General features: G+C 38.6%; 1 protein-coding gene across 1 annotated transcript in view; it reads left to right on the forward strand.

Moving 5' to 3' along the window:
• Positions 1-2363: 2363 nt before the first annotated feature.
• PSKH2 (protein serine kinase H2) overlaps positions 2364-14682 on the forward strand; it is a 176832-nt gene continuing 164513 nt past the window's right edge. The window contains exon 1 of the mRNA XM_072603651.1: positions 2364-2387. The gene's annotated coding sequence lies outside the window, so the exon portion shown is untranslated. The remainder of the gene's footprint in view (positions 2388-14682) is intronic.

The following is a 14682-nucleotide window of genomic DNA, read 5'->3' on the forward strand; positions in this document are numbered from 1 at the left end:
TACCATCTCATATCCATCAAAATTGGCAAACTTAACAAAAAAGGAAAAGGATAAATGCTGAAGGGGCTATGGAAAAAGTTACATTCTTAGAGGTGTTAACTAGCCTAACCATTCTGGAAAACAATTTGGAACTATGCCCCCAAAGTTATTAAACTGTACATTTCCTTTGACCCAATAATGCTGATACTAGATAGATATTCCAAAGAGATCAAAGAAAAATGAAAAGGACACAAACTTACAAATGTATTTATAACAACCCTTTCATGGTAACAAAGAATCAGAAACTGAGGGAATGATTACCAACCGGGGAATGACTCATATGAATGTGGTGGAATACTGTTCATGAAGGAAATGGTTTCAGAAAAATCTGGAAAGACTTGTATGAGCTGATACAGAGAAAAGTGAACCGAACCAGAACAATTTATACAATTGTAACAATATTGTAAAGACAAATCACTTTGTATGACTTAGGAACTGTGATCAACACAATGATGAACCACAATTCCAAAGGAATCATGATAAAACATGCTGCTTTTCCCCAGATAAAAGAGGTGATGGACTCAGGATGGTGATTGAGGCATATTTTTGGAAGGGGACATGGCTAATGAGGCTAATGGCTAATAATTAGTTTAGAAGAAGCCAGTTTCTTTTTATTCTGTCAAGGAAATCTGGGATCCTGTAATTGACTTGGTTTTTTCCTTTAATAGTCTTTTAGCTTGGGATGAGATACCAAAAAGGTAGCGCTGCACGAATAATTAACTCAACTGAAAAAAACTGAGGGGAAAAAAATTATTTAGAGCTTGTCTTCCCAAAGAAAGAATACACAGATAATAAGTCCAGAGTCTCAAGTTTGGAGCAGGGGCACCTGGTATAATAAGTTCTACCTCTCTCTCAACAACCTCCCAAGTACTACTGTGCAAATCTAAGTGTGGGCTGGCGATTTTACTGAAGCACAACATTAACCCTAACTATTTTGCTTCAGTATACATATTTGTAATGGGTTTTGTTTTTCTTACTTTTTCAATGGGTGAAGGAAGGGGGAGGTAGGAGAGAATTTGAAATTGAAAATAAAATTAAATAGAATTCTAAAAAACAGAACTAATGTGAATGAATTGTGAGAAAGTCATCTCAAAGATGTGGGGGAGGTATAGAGAACAGAGATCAAGGAAGGTCTTTGTTCTCTGGGCATAATTCACCGTAATCTGAAGTATCATAGGCTAATAGAACTGGAGAACTAGTGATCTGCTTAATTGAAACCCTTCAGTTTACAGATGAGAAAACTGAGGCCATAGAGAGCCTAAGTGACTTGCCCAAAATCACATAGCAGGGCTAGATTTTAACACAGGCCTTCTATCTACCGATGCAGGGCTCAGTCCAATTTCCTTATTTTACATGAAATTAATGGTCCATGGAGGCCTGCCCTTTTCTATGTAAAAAGGGTCTCCTGCTTTGGATTTTGCAGACTGCCCAAAGAAGATTGTTAGGTCTTTTTCTCATTTTTTTGGCTTGTTATGCCTTTGCTTCAGAATTAAAGGGAAAATCTACAGCAAAACTTAGGTATTGCTCTGTCAAGGATTGCCTCTAACAACCTCTAAAGAAGTTGTCAAGCATAGGACAACTATTTCTTTCAGTGCAAAAGAAAGGCTTTGAAAAAAAGACTCAGAAGTGCACGTTCACAAATACGTAAAGCAATAGCACTTCACCACTATCATATACTCCCAGGAAGTAAAGACATCCCAGACTTGTACTGTCTGAGACATTCTAAAAGTCCAGCTCCTCCTCCCCCTCACCCCCCTTTCATGTGTGACTTTATAATCTCTCCAGGTTTAAGATGATCCTGTCAGTGGCTTTCTTCTTCAAAAATGCTGGAGCTGCTGGAAGCACCTACTGATGGACACTTAGCAGTGACTTAGGAAACCAGGAGCTTTTGAACTCATATAGTAGGGTAAACATTCATTTCGGTGACCTGTGTTCAGGAAAAGCAACATAAACCAAAAGAAATAACTATGAAGGAAGAAAGAAAGGAGGTAAGGAAGGAGGGAAAGAGGGAGGGAAGGAGGTAAAGAAGGAGAGAAGGATGGAAGGAAGGAGGGAAGGATGGGAGGAGAAAAGAAAGAAAGGAAGGAAAGATAGAAAGGGAGGGAAGGAAGGAAAGAGGAAAGGAAGGAGGGAAAGAAGAAAGGAAGGAAGGAAAGAGGGAAAGAAGGAGGGAAAGAAGGGAAGTAAGAAGGAGAAAAGGAAGGAAGCATTTATTAATCTACTATTGTGCTAGGCACCATGCTAAGTATTTTACAAATATTATCTCATTTGATCTTTATAGTAACCCTGAGAGACAGGTACCATTATTATCCCCATTTCGTAACTGAGGAAACTGAGGAAGGCAGAAGGTAAGGGACTTGCCCAGGGTCACACAGCTAGTAAGTATCTGAAGCCAAATTTGAACTTGGGTCTTCCTGACTCCAAGCCCAGTGGTTTGTTTATTGGGCTACCTAGAAAGGAGGACCTAGGAATAAGAGCAAATACCTTAAATGAGATCATTTACTGTTTTATGCATTTTTTTGTTGCTAATGAGTATTTAAACAGTTATTTTCATAATTATGTGTCATAGAATTTATATTATTTTAACATGGGAGACATTTTGTTAGAGAATAGTTTTTAAGGGGACTTTTGTTTTAGTAAGCAAGATGCTTTTAAAAAATACATACTAAAGAATACTATAGCCTCTACCTCATTGTGTATAATTATAAAGATTTGACCTTCTATAGAAAATCATCTGCAAAAGCCTGCCCCATTCCAGTTTAATGGTTTTGTGAAGGATATCCATGATGTGTGCACAGATTGACCTTATTAAAATGTTGTACAAGTGGAAAAGTAGGTATGTGCTTCAATGGAAGATGTCTTCTCAGTTGCCTTTTTGTTGGTAGGTAGGTAAAGCCTTCTTTTGGGATCTTCTTTTCTTTCAGATGCTATGGAAATTATCCTGCCTTTAACAGTTTCCAGTTTTAAACTTTTCTGTAAAACATTAACCTGAGTCTCAGTTTCCTCACGTATAAAATAGAAATAATCATACTTGCACCATGGGGTGCAAAATTGTCCAATCTTCAAGAAAAACCGCTGAGGCAGAGCTCCAAGCCAATTGTTGTGTTCACCCTTCGTTTTCGAAGAAAATCATGACATCAGAGAAATGATGACATGACTTGCACATGACTTTGTTTTGAGTGAGGGAGGGCTGTGCAAGGTCACCAGCCTCACTTTCTCCTCTGGAGCCATCTGGATCCAGCGATCAGATATTCATCAGGATGACTGGAGATGGCCTGGGATGCAATAGCACTTTATTAAAGGGTCCATGGACCCTTCTAATGAAGTAGACCTCAGACCTTCCTCATGACCTGAGATTCCTTCTTTCCCCACAGCCTTACTTTTATAGGGTTTGATACCTGAACACACAAAAGAGGCATGGTAAAATACAGAATCTCATTGGTTGTTAGAACTTGATTTCGATGCTCCAGGAAAGCCAGAAATGATACATCAGCATGGGTGGTCACAAAATGGGCAAGGCAAGGTTCATCTCTGCTGATTAAGTGGTCTTAAGATGGTCACCTGTTCATGTTGGACAAGAAAGGGTTATCTAGAGATACAAAAACAAATTGGAGAACTTTCCAAAGAATCAAGGCATCCCACCCACTCTGGGTTTGGACACAAAATTTGAGCAAAACGGATGGAGATATCTTTGTTAGCATTCTGTTTGTGAAAGGGAGCTTCATAACTGGTAAACAAGTAGCGAACATTGGATTAAAATTTGAGGCCCTGTATAAGAATCTATCTTATCTAACTGTCCCTTTGATTTATGTTAAATATTAAACTGGTTAATACTGATTGGATTACAGTTGATGTTCAAATGAATAATTTTTCACAGTACCTCACAAGGTTGTTGTGCCTTGAATTCAGCAAGGCTCAAACTGCTACCTAAATGTGAGTTAGGTTTGGTTTTGCCTTTGTCTTTCCTCTCTCCTTTACTCCCCCATCCAACAGCTTTCCTACTTCTGTTGACCTTCTCTTTTCATTATTTGCCAGAATTTTCTTACTGGAGTGTATTTAAAAAGATCCTGCCATAAAGCCATGACCTACCAATTGTGAAGTTGGTTCTGGAGAAATGACTTTCAAAGGAGGGTGAGGTAGTTAAAATAGTCATAATTCATTCACTCACTCATTTGTTCAACAAATATTTTGGAGCACCTCCAACAGGTAAAGTACAAGACGAGATACTGCAGGGCTTCCTGTTCCAAGTTAGACTAGCAGGAGAAGTAGTAGCATATTCAAGTATCACTGCTTTTATATTTTAGCTTTCCTTTATCCAAGTACTCACCTAGCACAATCCCGCTTCTTTTTTTGTGGGTTGACCTTGCAAAGCACTTTTTAAATAAAGTATCAAGGTATTAGGGTATGCGAAGTTCAGGGGTTTTGGGGGTTTCAAATTGCTTTCCTGAGTGGCAGGACCAATTAACAGCCCCTCCAAAAGATTAATATGCCTGCTTCTTACAGCCATGCCAGCATTTGAAGGGATAGTTTCCTTGTCCTCTGCCCTGGTCAGACCACAGCTGGGGTACTGTATTCAGTTCTCCAATCCACATTGGAGTCAGGGTAGTGATAAGCTGGAGTCCATCCAGAGGACAAACAGAATGGTGAAAGGCTTTGAGTTCATTGTTTTAGGGAACTGGAAATGTTTAGCTTAGAGAAAAAAAGACTTAAAGGTGACATGATAGCTCTTTCCAAATATTTGAAAGGCTGTCATGTGTTTGGAAGAAGGATTAGACTTTTTCTGTTTGGCCCCAGAGGGCAGAACCAGAAGCAATGGGTGGAATCTGGAAAAAACTTAGCTTGATGGAAGAGGAAAATTCCTAATAATTACAGTTGTCTAAAAGTGAAATGAAATGCATCGAGAAATAGTGGGTTCCTCCTCTCTAGAAATCTTCAAAACTGGGCAAGTCACTTAACTTCTCTCAGTCTCAGTTTTTCCATCTGTAAAATGGGGATAGCAATAAATCTACTCCACAGGCCTATTGTGAGAGTCATAGGAGAAAACCTGTATAAACCTTAAAGCTCTATGGAAATGCTCTTCTGCACATTTCTAGTGCTCTTAGGTGATCATCTGCATATGGTTACTTGTGTTTGTGTCTAACTGCATTAGACTGTAAAACTCCGAGAGGACTGTGTCATGTGGTCTGGTGGGAAGAGTTGTGGTCCTGGAGCCAGGAGAGATCTGAGCTTCTAAATCATCTGGAAAAAGAAAGTTGTATTAGCTCCCTCACAGAATTGTGAGCAAAATACTCCATAAACCTTAAAGGGTTTTTAAGATTGAATTCTTGTTGTTAAGGGCAGGGGTCATGTATTACTTAGTATGGGGTCTCGTCAGTGCCTAGTGCAGTGTTCAGCACATCATAGGTGATTAATAAATGTTGGTTGAATATCTGGACTTAGAATTAGAGGAGCTGGGACTAGTTCGGCTTACTTCCTATGTGTATGAATTTGAACAAGTGGCTCAATCACTCTACTAAATCTATATGTAGTAAGGGTTAGATTGCAGCACTTTGAACAGCATGGAGCATGGGGCTCTGTCCCCTCCCAGAGGGACATGTGCTCTGGAAAGTATTGAAAATATTAGAACAATTGGCCATGTTAGATGGTTCTGCAAATGCACTGTTTGAATCATTCTTCTATTTATTATTTTTTCATTTTTGGTAAGAGGAGAAGGAGTTCTAGATTTGTGGTTTGTGGACATTGTCTACTACCTGTAGACAACCTGTAGAGAGTGGCATGGGACCTTTGGAGAAAAAGTGGCTTGCTCAGGGTCACCTAGTTTGTGTATGTCTGAGGCAAGTCTTGAACCTGGACATTCCTGACATTGAGTTTTACTTTCTATCCACTTCCTTTCTAAAAAATAAATTTATTTTGTTAAATATTTCCCAATTACATGTAAATTTTTAAAAATCATTTTTTAAAATGCTGAGTTCCAACTTATCTTCTCCCTCCTGTCTTCCCCTCTCCTTGAGAAGGCAAGCAATTTGACATTGGTTATATATGTAACATCATGCGAAACCTATTTCCATATTAGCCATGTTAGAAAAGAAAACGCAGACAAAAAAATAAAACAAGAAAAATTAGGAAAGTTAAAAAGCATGCTTCACTTTGCATTCAAAGTTCATCAACTCTTTCTCTGAAGGTAGGTAGCATTTTTCATCATGGATTTCTATCCACTTCTGCCAGATCTTACATTCTCTCCCTCCACAACATCTTGGGCATCCAGTCCTTTCTCTCTACTCACACAATGATCACTGTAGTCCAGATCCTCATTACCTCTCCCCTCCTCTACTGGAAGAGCTTCCTGATTGGTCTGTCCACCTCAAGTATCTCTTCACTCCAATCCATCCTTCCCATAGTCCTCTACCCAATAACTCTAGAGGTGTGCTACTGCTTGTAGGATTAAATGTAGATGCCTTGCTTAGTCTTTAAATCGCTTTACCACTTGGCCCTGATCGAGTTTTCCAGATTCATTATGCATTGCTCTCTTTCCCACACTCAGGCAAATTGGCCTGCTCTCTGTTATTTCACATACAACACTCCATTGCTCACCTTTACGTCTTTGCACTGGCCATCCTCCATGCCTAGTATGCAATCTCCTCTACCTCTCTAAAGAGTCTTGTTTTTCAAAATGCAGGTAAAATACCACTTTCTACCCTTCCTGACCCCATCCATCGCTAGTGCCCCTCATCCTAAACTACCTTGTATTCAATTACTTTGTGTTTATTCTCTTTATATTTTTTCACATTCCAGTATAAACTTCTTTGAAGTACTGTTGTATGGAAGAATTGAGTATTGTTTGATTCTTTGTATTTCCCTGGTACCCAGCTCAGTACCTGGCACCTAATAGGTGCCTAGTAAATGTTTACTGATTACTTCACGTGTTCTTTTTCTTTGGTTGGTCCTCTGATTTGACATATTTAAGACACATTTGCTTTATCATTCTTTTAAGTGCCGGTAATGCTCCAGGAATCTATACTCTGCAGTAGAGTCATTCCACTGGGAGAATGTTTTCAGCACTTTCTACTCAGCAAATGAATTGCAAAACCCCAGGGAAGTTTCATAAGATTGTGTTTTCATGTGACTTGGTAATCTTTGTTTGAACATGGTTTTCTTCTTTCAACTTAGCATGTACCTGAGGGTATCTGTTCTGAAAATTCTCATGACTGCCCACATTGAGATAAAACCAAGTGGCCATCATGGCTAGCTGCCTGGATATCTAACTCTTGGAAGTATACTGTAGGCCTTCAATTTGCGTGAAACCACAAAAACAACTCTCTCAGAAACTCTGCATATGCCATTCTAGCTTGCTGATATAATAGTTTGTTTGATTACCTTTGCATTCCTTCAGTGATGAGTGGTGGATGGCAAGGTGCCTGTTGGAAATTGGCTTAAGTTATACCAAGGACCTTGGACTTGGCCTAAGTGCCTTTTGCCAATCAGATGAATTTTCCAATGCTTTTATTTCCAGGCCCTCTCCTTCAAAGTTTTTTCATGCTTTTTCTATTGCTACACTGGCTGCTGTTTCCATTGTTATGTTTGAATTTCCTTACTTAAAAGTTTTATCTACACAGCTTGAACATTTTAAAGAAAGGCAAGACAGTATATGGAAACTAAACAGTATATGGAGTCAATGTGCCTGTGGAATAATCTACCCATTAGCTAATCCTTTACCTGTTTTAGATTCCCAAAGATAGTTTCATTCTGGGGGATGTAACTAGACAGGTATATAGAATGTGAAGGGATTGTGAAGGGGAAGAAACTAATTTTTTTAGGTTCTAACGACATGGAACTATTTACATTACTGCTTCCCTACATTTAGTCTTGAATTTAGTACATTCTTATACCTGGTAAAAATTTCCAAATTTGTTTCTGTGCCTCTATGATTACAAGGGAGGACTTTGGGTGATGACCCTCTTGGTGAGGGGAGAGTAGTGGTAGTGGTAGTAGTAGTGATAGTGGTAGTCTCTGAGGCTTCATTCCAGTTGGGAATAAGGTTTCCAAGCAATATGGAGAATCACAGCTAATGGGGCTTTGGCCTGTGCCCTAATGAGCTAGAGAAGGAAAGCGTGAGCCATTCCAGTGTCTTTGCCAAGAAAGGCTCAAATGGTATCATGAAGAATTGGGCATGGCTGATATGACTGAACTACAACAAATCCCTTTCGAGAAAATTTCTCTCACTATCCATTGTAGATGCTCATTGTCTGGTTTCCTTCCTTTCTTCCTTCCTTCCTGCCTTCCTGCCTGCCTGCCTGCCTGCCTGCCTTTTCCCAAAACATTAAACCCGGTGCATTCTGAAACCCATAGGTTCGACAACAATAGGCCCCTGCCCAGGCTCCACTTAATGGCAGGCTTAGAGTGATTATCAGTAGTAACAGTTTCTCTTTCCCTCCCATTTTGATTTAGTTATTTTTTTTTCTTTTGCTCATTAAAAGGGCCATTCCCCAACTACTTCTTAAAGAGGCCTATTCACTCAATGAGCTTTACCTCCCTCTAAGTGAGTATGTGAAAAGACCTAGCTTAAAAAGACCAAAGTCTCCCATTGCACCCTGGGCCATCTCCAGTCATCGAATATATATGGTCACTGGATCCAGATGACTCAGGAGGAGAAAGTGAGCCTGGTGACCTTGCGCAGCCCTCCCTCACTCAAAACAAAGTCCTGTGCAAGTCATGTCATCATTTCTCTGATGTCACGGTCTTCTTCAAAAATGAAGGATGAATACAGGTAACTCTAGAAGAGGGGTGTGTGTGTGTGTGTGTGTGTGTGTGTGTGTGTGTGTGTGTGTGTGTGTGTGTGTATGTGTGTGTAGGGGGAGGTGTTTGGGTTAGCAGAAAACTAGATGGCCCCTACCTTTGTGTGGTTAGTCATTTTCCCCTGACTTTTCCCCTCAACTGTGCCAGAGGATGTGACTTTTCCTTAGCCCTCATTCCTCCTCTTCAGGGGCTGGGGCTGGTGATTGTTCAGAAACAGAACAGGAGAGTAAATTTGTAGGAGGCTCTCCCTTGTGTACTAAGCCTCCTTTCCCTATAGTCAATTTTAACTCATTTATACTCAAGAAGGAATCATAAGATCCAAGCTCCAAGAGTTTGTTTTTCTACTCCTAGAGCTTATCAAAATATTGAAAAATGGTAAGATTCTCTCTCTTCTGGTTCTTGACTTCTCTAATCCTCCAGGTGGAAGATAACTTTTCTAATGATTTAGATAAAGGACCTAAGCCTCTGTCCCTTTCATTCTGTCTCATTCCTGCTACATTTTTTGTCTCTTCTTTGCAGCTCCGACACAAATAATGAGGTGCTCAGACTGAAGAAATTAGGGTCAATCTTATCTGTGTCTAAGTCAACATTTGTACTAATTAAAATGGAAAGTGTAAAAAGGGTTTTAAAGAACAGGAAAACTTTGGATCTAACAGTTGCCCACTTGGGCAGAAAGAAAGTGGATCAGATATGATTCTTGCTGATTGGCAGTGACAGTTGTGGATCCTGGCCACTTCCAAACACAACTATGTCTATGTCTGTCCCTCCAGCCCATCTTTTTTACTGTTTAGCTTCTTGTTAGATTCCCAAATGAATTACTTGCTCAGCATCTCCACTCACACATATATCAGTGCATATTTCTTCCTTTTCTTTTACCTGCTTCCTTTTTAAAAAATATAGATTTTATTTTTCCCCAATTACATGTTAAAACAAATTTAAAAAAAGTTTTGAGTTCCATATTCTATCTTCCCCTCCCTCTCTCCCTCCCTCCTCCCTGAGTTGGTAAGCAATCAGATATAGGTAATACAATTACAATTATGTAAAACATTTCCATATTAATCATTTTGTACAAGAATACTTGAGTAAAAGAAAAAATGAAAGTAAAAAATAGCATGCTTCAGTTCTTTCTCTGGAGGTGGATAGTATGCTTTATCACTAGTTCTTTGGGACTGTCTTGGGTCTATGTATTGCTGAGAATAGCTACGTCATTCACAATTTTTTATTGAACAATTTTGCTGTTACTGTATACAATATTCTCCTGGTTCTGCTCACTTCACTTTGCATCAGTTCATGTAAGTCTTTCCAGGTTTTTCTGAAATCCTCCTACTTCTCATTTCTTATAGCACAATAATATTCTATCACAATCATACACCACAGTTTGTTTAGCTATCTCCCAACTGATGGGCATCCCCTTGATTTCCAATTCTTAGTCACTACAAAAAGAGCTGCTATAAATACCACTTCTAGGGCTGTATCCCAAAGAGATCATAAAATTGGGAAAAGGACTCACATGTACAAAAATATTTGTAGCAGCTCTTCTCAGCAATGCAAGGACCTAAAACATTCCCAAAGGACTCATGCAAAATGCCATCCCAACCCAGAGAAAAAACCATGGAGTCTGAATATAGAATGAAGCAGACTATTTTCTCTTTTGTTATGTTATGTTTTGTTTTTCTCATGGCTTCTCCTATTTATTTTAATTCTTTTATGCAACATGACTAATGTGAAAGTGTGTTTAAAAGGAATGTATAGGTAGAGTTCATACAAGATTGCATGCCATTGTGGGGAGGGAGAAGAGATGGAGGGGGAGAAAATTTAAAACCTATGGAAGTGAATGTTGAAAACTGAAAACAAATTAACAAATTTAAGGAAAAAGAGCTGGTATAAATATTTTTGTACAAATAGGTCCTTTGCCCCCCCTTTTTGGATGTCTTTGGGATATTGACCTGGCAGTGGTATTGCTGGATCAAAGGTACCTTTCTTTTTAAGGACAAAGGAAAAGCCAACTGTGGCTTTCCTGGGCCAGTGACAGCCTTGCTTTTTCCAGAGGTTCTCATGGACAAGTGCTGAAGACTCTTTTGCCTGCAATACATTGACCTTCAAACCCTCTACCGAATGGTCTTGGCTACATTGATTTATCTATTTCTCTGCCATCCTTTCTGTGACTGGAATAGAATTTTACAGCTGGAAAGGATCTTAATTTTTTCTTATGAAATAACTTCATTGTAGAAAATTTCAATTTGAAAATTTCATAAACCAACTTTTAGTAGCCAACAGTGCAAATAACTATTTTTATTTGGGTGCACTTAGGATTAGATAACATTCACAACTAGAATTTTTAAAATGACTTCTAGATGATAATAGCTAATTGTATATAAAATGAGATTATCTCTTTAAAAATTTTACAAATGCATGTTAGAATCAAAACAGTGCTTCTACTTTCTTTTAAAAGGAGATAAAGTGATAATTTGGCTTATCTCTCTGCCTTTGGGTAGGTAAGATATATTCTGATATTTTGTAGACCTGTAATTTCTGGAGTTTAGGCTTCGAATCAGGAAGACCTGAGTTCAAATCTAAATTCAGACATTTACTAAATGTGAGACTTTGGGTAAATTACTTAGCCTCTCTTTGTCTCAGTTTCCTCATCTATAAAATGAGGATAGTACCTGCTTCATAGGGTTATTGAGTGTACAAAATGGAATCACATTTTTAAAGTATTTTGTGAATCTTAGAGCCTTGGATGTCCATATCACAACCCATCCACACTTTTCCTTGTCCATGTTCTCTCATAAATCAACAGTAGGGCCCTCCCAACTCAACGGGAGCCTTCCTGTAGGCTTTCTGACACTGAAGTGATTTCAATGGCACATACGTGGATGATTCCATTAATTATCATCTTATACTTTCCCACTGGCTCATTTCCTATCCCACTTAATAATAGCTACAATTTATATTGCACTTTAAAGACGAGGAAACTGAGACAAAAGAGGATAAATGACTTGCCCAAGGTCTCACAGCTAGTAAGTGTCTGAGGTCATATTTGAGCTTGGGTCTTTAGTACTCCAAGCCCAGCAACTCTCTGCACTGTGCTACCTCTTATACATCTGGTGATATTGTTTACCTCATTTCTTTGGTACAACTCTTCCTTTACAATATAGTGCAGCCTTCTCACAGAGATTGTGCCGTCTCTTTATCCCCCTTAGGGTCACTCGCCATTTTAATTCTTTGGAGACTGGCATCCTATGAATCACAGCCATCACAGCATCCTTGAAAGAATATTGACTCTAAAGAGACAGGCCTTTGTTTCAGGATGAAACTTGCAGTCATTAAGAGTGAGGTGGTTTCCCCTAGGCAATCTGGTTCACTTCCAAATTCCTATTCAATTCTTTTTATTTTTTTTAGGTCATTTCAGTTGCGTCCTACTCTTTGTGATCACAATTGGGGTTTTCTTGGCAAAGATATTGGATTGGTTTGCCATTTCTTTCTCTTTCTCATTTACGGATGAAGACACTGAGGCAAACTGGGTGAAGTGACTTACCCTAGGGTCATGTAACTATTAAGTGTCTGAGGCCAGATTTGAACTTGGGGAGATGAGTCTTCCTCACTTCAAGCCTGGCACTCTATCCATTGTGCTACCCAGTTGCCCTCCAGTTTTTATACATATGTACACACATGTATGTATACACATATATGTATACATACATATACACACATATGTACAGAAATACATATACACACAGGTGTGTGCATAAAATCAGAGTAGAATAGTGGTTAGTGAGTTAGCCTTGGAGTCAGGAAGACATGTCTTCAAGTCTTGTTTATAACGATGTGATTGAGCAAATTATTTAACCTCTCAGTGTTTCAGGAATGTTCTAGGGATACAAATTGGAGGAGAAGGTGATGATCTGCACTGTTAGAAGTCTCTCTCTCTCTGGGGATTTCCAATATTGATGAAATAGCAAATCTAGAGCAACATGTATGTTTGTATTATATAATACAAGTTTTCAGGGCAGAGACTGAAGTTGAGGTCCTTTCCAGTTCTCAAATTTTGTGATTCTGTGGTTTCTGTCTTTGTATCTCCAGTACCTTGTAAAAATGTCTGGCACATTATAGGTCCTTATTATAGGCCTGTTGATCGATAGATATAACACAAAATCAAACCATAGCAATAGGGTTTAATCATAATTTCTCTATTAATCAGCTCCAGACCCTAGACAAATCATTTTGCTTCTTTTGGACTCAGTTTCCTTTTTGATAAAATGAAAAACTAAAACTGGATGATCTCTGAGGTTTCTTTCTGTTCTGTTCTATTATCATTATTTACCATTTATTGATTATCAACTGTGTCCAAAGTAACGTGCTAGACAAGAGAATTACAAAGATAAATAAGGTTTCCTAGCCTCAAGGTACATATGTACTCATAATCTCAGAAGCTAAGAAATGAGTTAATGACCATTATAGATAAGATGACAAGGGAAAAAGTTATTTGGGAAAAAAATCTTTGCAGAAAGTTTCTCTTATAAAGATATAGAAGAAATAGATTCAGATTTATGGGAATAAGAGCCATTATCCAACTGACAAATGGTCAAGGGAGATGAGTGGGAAGTTCTCAAGGGAAAAAATCTAAGCAATTATAGCCATATTCAAAAAATGTCCCAAATCCTTGATTGTTAGAGGACTGTAAATGAAGGCAGCCCTTAGGTTCCACCTCATACTGGGCAAAGTTGACAAAAAGTGAATATGACAAACCTTGGCAAGACTTGAAGAAAATAGGTACATTGAGACACAGTTGGTAAAGCTATAAATTGGTCCAGCCATTCTGTAAAACAGGTTGGAATTTTGACCCAAAACTTCCCAAACCTTACGTATTCTATGACCTTGTGAAACCATTACTAAGCCTATATATACTCAAAGATCAAAGAAAGTGGCAAAAGTTGTGTAAGTTCTGGCAAAGAATTAGAAACTAAGGAAGTGTCCATCAGTGGGGGAATGGTTTAACAAATTTTGGCATACAAATGTAATGGAAAACTACTGTGCTGTAAGAAATGATGAAAGAGAGGGTTTCAGAGAAGCTTGAGAAGACTTATATGAACTGATGCAGAGTAAAGTGAGAACCAGGAGAACAATTTAAACTATAACAATTAGAGCGTGCAAAAAAATTTTGAAAGACTTAAGAATTCTGGCCAACATACTGATCAACATGACTCTAGATTCAACTGAAGATGAAGCATGACTGATGAACTGATGTGCAGAAGGAAACAAACATTTCTGGGACAATATATTCATTTATTGAGCCTGACTTTGCTTATTTGTTATGAGGGTTTTGTTTTTCTTTTCTTTTCAGTAGGATGAGACAATAGAGGGGAAAATAAACACTTGGCAATCGAAAAAGTAATTTAAAAAGGAAACTAATGATATGTTTACCTGGTTTAAAAAAAGTTATTTTATACCATTTTTTTAAAATACCTTCATATGGTTAGTTGGTTAGTTGGTTGTTGTCCTTCATTCTCAAAGAGGACCAAAATGACATCACCATGATAAAATGAAATTTCATTGTGTCTGACTGCAGCTGATCAGACCAATACAATGAGCTTGGAATGCTCTACCACAGGTTGGGCACAGATAGTCTGTGATAATATTTGGGGTGAATATGCTAAATTTGTGCATCCTGCACTTACTTTGTGCTGTCTCAATTCCGCTTTGCTCATAGAGCACAGCACCCTTTCTGATGGGGGGACTCATGCTGAGCAATCCTGTGCCAGCATCTCCCACGTTGCACAGCCAAATCCAAAGTTATTGAGAGAGCGTCCTTGTATCGCTTCTTCTGACCAGTATGTGATCACCTGCCCC

Source organism: Notamacropus eugenii, chromosome 4 (assembly GCF_028372415.1).
Source record: "Notamacropus eugenii isolate mMacEug1 chromosome 4, mMacEug1.pri_v2, whole genome shotgun sequence".
Taxonomy (NCBI): domain Eukaryota; kingdom Metazoa; phylum Chordata; class Mammalia; order Diprotodontia; family Macropodidae; genus Notamacropus; species Notamacropus eugenii.